Source organism: Myotis davidii, unplaced genomic scaffold, assembly GCF_000327345.1.
Source record: "Myotis davidii unplaced genomic scaffold, ASM32734v1 scaffold1208, whole genome shotgun sequence".
Taxonomy (NCBI): Eukaryota; Metazoa; Chordata; class Mammalia; order Chiroptera; family Vespertilionidae; genus Myotis; species Myotis davidii.
This window is the reverse complement of record NW_006299241.1, coordinates 461,398-470,011: the sequence shown is the minus strand read 5'-3', so window position 1 is coordinate 470,011 and position 8,614 is coordinate 461,398. Positions and strand designations below refer to the sequence as shown.

Below are 8,614 nucleotides of genomic sequence, written 5' to 3'. Positions count from 1 at the left end.
GAGCGGCCTTTCACCTCTTCAAAGTTGTTCCTGTCTTTTCTCCCATTTTACAGTATTACTCAAATAAGGGCACAGTGATCATTCTAGAATTTAGCAAAACCAACTCTGCAGCAAAGTTAATTTTGCAATGGCTGCATTAAAAAATGAACACTTAGATTGACTCTTCTGCATGTTTATCATAGAGCAGAAAAGTGCTAACCATTTAGCTGCTTAGTGATGTAAGCAACAAGCCTAAGAAATAAAGCCCCCACTGAGATGCCCTTCGTGACTCAGCTGGGACCCACCGTGTCATCACACGACACACAAGAGTTGTAGCGGCTGCTTCAACTCGTTGCTCACCCTGTGATCTGTGAGCAGAAAGAGAATTTACGAAATGCATGGTTTAACTTCATCAAAACCTTCCTTCTGTTCTTTTGTGCTTTTGATCGACTAATATGAATTTCTAGAAAATTAACATTTGAACTTAGCTGTGATGCTAAACTGACCTTTCCCCCTGTACTAACATTTGAGTTCCCCGTGTGCCGTGTTTTCTGAACGTTCCTACTTTCAAGCATGGAACATGCAGGTGATGTGGAAAGTGTAGGCAGATCTGAGAGAACGAGCCTGTTTCAGAGGAACATCGTCACAGTGAATACTTCTGGAAGCTTAACAAAACTAACCCAGCTGCTGGGTGTGTTTAATTAATAATATTTTGTTTTAATTAATAACAACATAGACTATGGGTTTGGAGACTTGCATGAAAACATTTTAGCCCCCTCGAACGTTCCTGCAGTTTGAAGTCATCCTGTAGAAGTAACCATAAATCTCTAGAGGGGTAGCTGAGCAGGCGTCAGGACGGTCATTGACATGGATGTGACATTTCCAAACAGTGGCAAGTTGAATCCCTTGTAACATAATAGTTGTTGTTCTTTTGTTGATCTGTTAAAGAGGCTCACCAATGTCTCTTGTGATTCTTAGGACTGTTCCTCAAGAGCTTAGATTGATTTCTGGGGGACTGGGGAGGTCACTGTCCTCACAGGCAGATTTCCATGTAGTGCTTACCTGAGATGCCAGATCACCTACTTACTGTATTCTATCTAATTGTTATATTACATAATAAAATGAGATGATATCAAAGTGAACATGTAATGACAATACATATTAACATTCTTGTAGCTATGGTTAGAGAAGCCGATGCCTCATTTCTACATTTTGTCATTAGCTAATATCATCTAACATTTCAGTGTATCCTTACAGAAATAAAAGTAGCATATAAATAACTTGCCTCCTGTCATTTTATTCTACCCAGTGTAATTGCTGTAAGGTGTTACTACTGATCCTAAAACCTGAATTTTTTTCTTTCTTCAAGGACATACTCAGTTCCATGCAATTGCATGGAACACAAATTACAAACAAGACAAAACAGACCTATAACAGTGTTTGGATCCAATTAAAAACAACAAAAACCCATTCTGACCCAAAATAGCACTTCCCAGATGTTGCCATCCCTTAACAGGGGCAAACTGATCATCTTTGACCAGGGAGAGGGGGGTAGAAAGAGCACTGTGGCTGAAGGGTATCAATGGAGAAATCATCACAATCTCTATTTTGTTGACTACCCTTATCTTGTGCCTCGTAGAGCCCCGGGCCCCTGTTGAACACTGCTATGTCCTCAATGGCTGATATCCACCATTGGGCCTCCCTCCTTGGGGACAGTGCTTATTTGGAAGGCTGCACATTTGGGCCCATGGACTTCAGTGAGGGGGATGGGGTGGGCACAGGTTGCAGCTTTTAGATCATTGCTACACATCTCTGGGGCTCATGTTCTCGAGCTATTCAACCTACCCACCCACCCATGGTTTTTGCAGGACAGCACTGGAGGTCCAGTGAGAAAGGTTCCTTTGTATGCTCCTACATGATGGGTCACCAGAACATGAGCACTTAGTCAAACCACATTTCAGCTAAAGGTAGAGTTGGGAGGAGAGGGCAGTAGTCTTTGATGAGCCTTAGGCCCAGGGCAATAAAAGCAAAGGGCAGAACCCCTGGGTTATATTTACTACTAGAGGCCTGGTGCATGAAAATTCATGCACTGGAAGGGGGGTCCCTCAGCCTGGCCTGCCCCCTCTCACAGTCTGGGAGCCCTCAGGGGCGGGAGGTGACCCGGCGATCAGGGGAAGGTGATGCCCCCATCACACCTCTGCTGCTGCCACTGCCGTCAGCACAGGCCTCGGCTGGCCCTGGTTATCTGTGCCTTAGGTGACCCTGGGTGGCTGGGCAGCCAACATCCAAGGCTCGCCTACGTCTCGGGCCAGCCCTGGGCAGCTGGGGAGCTGAAGGGACTGGAAGACACTGGAGGCAAACGTGCGGAGCACCAGCGGGGCGAAGGGGACTGGGCGCTGACATCTTGTGGCTGTGGGCATTGCCATCTTTGAGGGTGTGGCATTCAATTAGCATATTTCCTCCTTATTAGCTATGGGTGCTGCCATCTTTGAGGGAGGGGCAGTCAGTTAACATATTCTCTCCTTATTGTCTGTGGGTGTTGCCATCTTTCAGGGCGTGGCATTCAATTATTATATTCCCTCCTTATTGGTTGTAGGCGCCACCATCTTTGAGGGTGGGGCAGTCAATAGGCATATTCCCTTATTGCCTGTGGGTGCCACCATCTTTGAAGGTGGGGCAGTCAAATAGCATCATTTCCTCCTTACTGGCTGTGGGCGCTGCCATCTTTGAGGAAGGGGCAGTCAGTTAACATATTCCCTCCTTATTGCCTGTGGGCGCCTCCATCTTTGATGGTGGGGCAGTCAATAGGCATATTCCCTCTTTATTGCCTGTGGGCACCATCTTTTTGGGCGTGGCAGTCAATTAGCATATTCCCTCCTTATTGGCTGTTGGCGCCACCATCTTTGAGTATGGGGCAGTCAATTAGCATATTCTCTCTTTATTAGATAGGATATTAGTGGGGATCAGAACTTATCAGCAAGAAACTATGAGCACTTTAATGAATGTGGAACATCCCCTTGTGTTTCCCTGGGAAAATGAGCAACCCTTAAAACAATGAAGAGTTCACCTGGTCATCTGGCGTCCCAAGAAAATGGGTTGGGTGGGGAATTCAGATGGCACCCCTCTGCTTCCTGAAACCCTGGGAAAGGATAGAGCCCTGAGGGGACAAGCCTCCCAATTCACTCAAGACTTGAGCACTGGCTTATATGCTTTTCTCCATAGGAAGAGACCATGATACATCTCCAATACCCTCCTCCTCTGCTTGCTCCACTTCAGCAAACCCTGGACCTTTGCAGCATCTAGACTCACCTGTCCTCTAATGATGCCTTCTTGGTCCTACATATTCTCACTGAGTTCATTCTTTGCCTTTCAGTCCACTGACTGCTCCAGGTTATTCTCTCAGCCCCTCCCGGCCCTTCCTCTGTATCTGCCTTAGATTTTATGCTGTCACTTCAACCATTCTTCATCTCCATCCCCTCAATCCTGTTGCCCTTTTGCTTCCTTTTTCACTTGGCCTACAAAACTCCAGCCCGTACCAGGACCAAAGAGCTCTGATGAGAAAAGACACACAATTACAGACTGCAGCCACCAGCTGCATGAACTTCTGCCAGGCCCTCAGCCCTGTATCACCACTCCACCACTTCCTCCACTTCCTAACAGACTTCTCCACCACCTTCCTCTCCCAGGAAACAGACTCATGGGAGTCAGCCTCTGGCTATTGCTTGCCACATGATGCTTGCTCTTAACACTTGAGCATCTTTAGAAGTACACTCAAACCTGGGTTCTTGAACAGCTCCTATCTTGAACAATTCATTTCTCAACCAAGTTGTTCACGAAAAATGTCTTGGCTGTCGAAAAAAACTTCAGTTCTTGACCTGACAACCCTTTCATGATGATACTCGTATGATCAGTCACGCATCTCTCAGGGGGCAAAGGAGAGAATACATGCATATGAGTCAGTTTACTGCTAAACCTTGTGTTTTCAACATCTCAGGAAATTGTGTTGCAAATATTTTCATGTTTATTATATTAAAGGTCTTACTGTGTACATGAATTTTCATTTTTTGCTGTACAACATTTCATTTCCTTTTTGTTAAATTTTCATTTACATTTCATGTCCTTTTTGTCTTTAAAGTGTTTATAGATTGAACAGTACATTAAACATGTACTGTGTATGAGAAAGGTTAAAACAATCATTTGGGAGTCAGGAATGGATTAATTCAATTTACATTTCTGCCCTGGCCAGTGCTGCTAAGTGGTTAGAGCTTCAGCCTGCGAACCAAGGAGTCGCAGGTTGGATTCTAGTCAAGGACATGTACCTGGGTTGCAGGTTCATTCATTACCCAGCCTCAGTTGGCGCATGTGCAGGAGGCAGCCAATTGATGTGTCTCTCTCACACAAATGTTTCTCTCTTCCCTCCCTCTCATTCTCCCTTCCAGTCTCTAAAAAAATCAATGGAAAAAGTATCCTTGGGTGAAGATTAACAACAAAATTTACATTATTTATAATGGGAAAAATGATTTGGTCTTTGAACAATTCACTTCTGGAAAAGCTTTCCCAAATGAATTAAGTTCAAGAACCAAGGCTCCACTTTAAGTGCCTTATACACATTACATCGGGCCCTCACACCCAACACTAGCACTCTTTTTTTAAAAAATATAATTTTATTGACTTTTTACAGAGAGGAAGGGAGAGGGATAGAGAGTTAGAAACATCGATGAGAGAAACATCGCTCAGCTGCCTCCTGCACGCCCCCTACTGGGGATCGAGCCTGCAACCAAGGTACATGCCCTTGACCGGAATCGAACCCGGGAGCTTTCAGTCCATGGCCCGACGCTCTATCCCCTGAGCCAAACCAGTCAGGGCAAAACTGGCACTCTTGCCCCTATCTTCCAGATAAGAAAACTGAAGTTTGGAGAGGTTATCTGGTTTGCCTAAAGTCACACAGCTAGTAAGTCAGAAATCATCACCCTGGACACACCTGTAGCCTATCCATTATGGCACTGCATTGCCATCAAAATGGTGAGCCCCTTAGGGCAGGGACAGTGTTTGACACATCACAATGAGGAAACTGCCATGCTCAGTGACAAGCATAAGACTCAGGAGGAAGGAGGGGAAATTTTAGTTACCAAATTTCCAGAAGAAAAACCTTTTCTCCCTCATAATTAAGGGGAGCAGAATATCAATAACACATCTATTTGAGTCTCAAGTTAGTGAGCCAGCAAGCGAGCAGAGGGAAGTTCCAGAGCAGGAGGGGAGCAATGCCTAAATTAAAGGGACTTGTTTCTTCCACCTCTTCTGGCAGCAATTCTGACAGTAAAGTTAACAAAATATGAAAGGAGAAAAAGCAAGTTATTTCATTTTTTTAAAAATATATTTTATTGAGTTTTCACAGAGAGGAAAGGAGAGAGATAGAGAGTTAGAAACATCGATGAGAGAGAAACATCAACCAGCTGCCTCCTGCACACTCCCCACTGGGGATGTGCCCGCAACCAAGGTACATGCCCCTGACCGGAATCGAACCTGGGACCTTTCAGTCCGCAGGCCGACACTCTATCCACTGAGCCAAACCGGTTTCGGCAAAAGCAAGTTATTTCAGAAAACCCTGTAAAGAAGCAAAAGACTAGTGAAATTTCAATAGCCCTGCCATTTTTTCAAGCAGAACAGCAGCAGCAGAGATGACAACATGTTTCAGATTGGGAAGATGAGGTGCGTCAGTGTTTGGGACTTTCAAGGAAAAGTCCTAATTTATATTAGAAAATATTGGATCGGTTCAGAAGGTGAAATGAAACCAAGAAGAAAGGGTCTTTCTTTAAATCCCGAGCAAGCGGCCAGCTGAAGGAACAGATTTGTGACATTGACAATGCAGTAAGAAAACTGTAAAATCAGAGCCAAAAACTTGTACTGTTGCTTTAATTTGTCATTGTTTTCCAAGCTATTGTATATTTGGATTGTAAAACAATTTGTAAGAACACTTTCTTAAAAGAAAATGTGGATTATTTAAAATGTTCTGAGGATGCCCTAGCAGGTTTGGCTCAAGGATAAAGCATCAGCTTGTGGACTGAATGGTCTCAGATTTGATTCTGGTCACCCCTAACTGCCCTTCCTTGCAGGCCTGGTCCCTCCCAATTGCCCTCCTCTGCTGGCCATCTTGTGGCAGCCGTCTTGTGTCCACATGGGGGTGGCCATTTTGTGTTGGAGTCATAGTCAATTTGCATATCACATCTTTATTAGATAGGATTGCTTAGTCTATACAAAATAATGATTTAGATGTCTGGTTTCACTTATTAAACATCACCCATAGGATGTCTACAAAATCAGATATTGTTAAATTAGACTAGGATTTAATAAAAATTGTGAAAGCTTACTGGCCAAACATTTTATTTTATAACATTAAGTATGGATTATATATAGCCAGAGATATCACTATGCTTTACTGTTATAGTAGGCAATGTGGTCAGTTTTTAGGGCAGTGGTTCTCAACCTTCTGGCTCTTTAAATACAGTTCCTCATGTTGTGACCCAACCATAAAATTATTTTCGTTGCTACTTCATAACTGTAATGTTGCTACTGTTATGGATTGTAATGTAAATATCTGATATGCAGGATGGTCTTAGGCTACCCCTGTGAAAGGGTCGTTTGACCGCCAAAGGGGTCGTGACCCACAGGTTGAGAATCGCTGGTTTAGGGGAAAGAGCATTTACTTGGGTTTTTTGGCCTAAGCTTGGGTCTTTTACAGTTAATCTACTGGACTTAAATGTTACTAAATTTTTAGCAGGCATTCTGATATGATTTTCATTGAGCCATGATGACAAAGACACAGATTGAGGCACAAGTTTCAGGGACTTGGCCGCAATAGACAGGGCATGGTGTGCCTTAGGGGAAAAAATGTAAAGGAACTATTAGCAGTTAAAGAAGGCAGGGATTCTCTTCAAACTAAATTATATTTTGATCACATGGATAGGACACAATTCTAGATAGAATAGTAAAAAGAAAGGATTAAAAATATGTAAATAATCCTTGTTGACAAATTATTTTTGATAGCTAAAGTAAAAATAAAAATGGCTACTGCCATATCAGAGTTGCACTATTATACTAAGTTGGATTGCTAACTATACCTAAAACATTTTATGGAATTGTAAAGACTTGATTTCAAAACCATCTGCTAGGCCATATATAGTTATCAATTTATCTGGCAGCTATTCTACCTTATTTTTTTACATTTTATTTTTTTAAAATATATTTTATTGATTTTCCACAGAGAGGAAGGGAGAGAGTTAGAAACATTGATGAGAAAGAAACATCGATCAGTTGCCTCCTGCACATCCCCCACTGGGGACGCGCCCGCAACCCAGGTACATGCCCTTGACCGGAATCGAACCTGGGACCCCTCAGTCCGCAGGCCGCCGCTCTATCCACTGAGCCAAACCGCCTTTGGCTATTTTTTTACATTTTAGATTTTAGTGTTTTTTTTTTTTTTATTGCTTAAAATATTACAAAGGGTATTACATATGTGTCCTTTTTTTTTTTCTTCTTAGCAGTAACCCTAATCAGTGCGTAATTGGGGAAATAAAGAAATCCTCTTTTGGTATTTTAGCCTTCATCAACTAATAGATACCAAAGTGTTCAAATAATGTTTTAGACAAATCATACTTCTTAACTTTCCCTTTTTTGTAAACATTTTTGTCCTGTTAACTTAATTGGGGAGATTTTTAAAGTATTCCTTATATATACAGAAAGGGTAGTTAGCACACAGAATTTTGATTTTGGTATAGATGGAGAGAGGATAATGGTTGCATTTCCTAAGTTTATAGGAATTTAAGGAGTGTATGTATTTTGAAACATCTGCTAATAGAGAGATGGTGCTGAAATCTATTTTTACCTAGGCATTTTCTAGCTATTTAGCTTATGTCATAAGTTAAACCTTCATATAAGGAAGGCAAATTTGTTGACTGCTAAATTCATTTAAATAATGTTACTAGAGCCCTAACTGGTTTGGCTCAGTGGATAGAGCGTCGGCCTGCAGACTGAAGGGTCCCAGGTTTGATTCTGGTCAAGGGCACGCGTACCTTGGTTGCGGGAACATCCCCAGTAGGGGGCGTGCAGGAGGCAGCTGAGCGATGTTTCTCTCATCGATGTTTCTATCTCTCTATCCCTCTCCCTTCCTCTCTGTAAAAAATCAATAAAATATATTAAAAAAATAATGTTACTAGATATGCAGTATATAGAAATTATTTTTTTTTGTGTGTGTGTGTAGGAAAGGATGAAAACTGGGTTAAAATAAGAGCCAAATTAACTTGTACTGAAAGGGCACTTTTGTTTTCTGTTTAAACTTTATCTTAAGATTTCTTCAGGAAGAAAGCTTGGCATTTGGGTGCAGCCATTTCTTCCAGTGTAATGCCAAACTGAATTTAATTAATACCAGCCCTTGAATGTACTCAGCAGCAGGGTTTTTCTAATTGGGTTTTACTCTTTGTCTTTTAAAGTACAAACAGCTTTTGACCTATGTCCAATGCTCTTGGCATTTTATTAAAAGAACCACTAAAAAAACTATATATAATTTGATTATTCTCTTTTGTTTTGCTTCATAAATGCTTAAGAATGTCTTTTGAAGACAGTTCCTACCTCATTAGCT

The 8,614-nt window shown here is 42.1% G+C and overlaps 1 pseudogene; it reads left to right on the top strand.

The window, feature by feature from the left end:
- Positions 1-5,065: 5,065 nt before the first annotated feature.
- Positions 5,066-5,962, top strand: LOC107184810 (annotated as a pseudogene).
- The last annotated feature ends 2,652 nt before the right edge of the window (positions 5,963-8,614 follow it).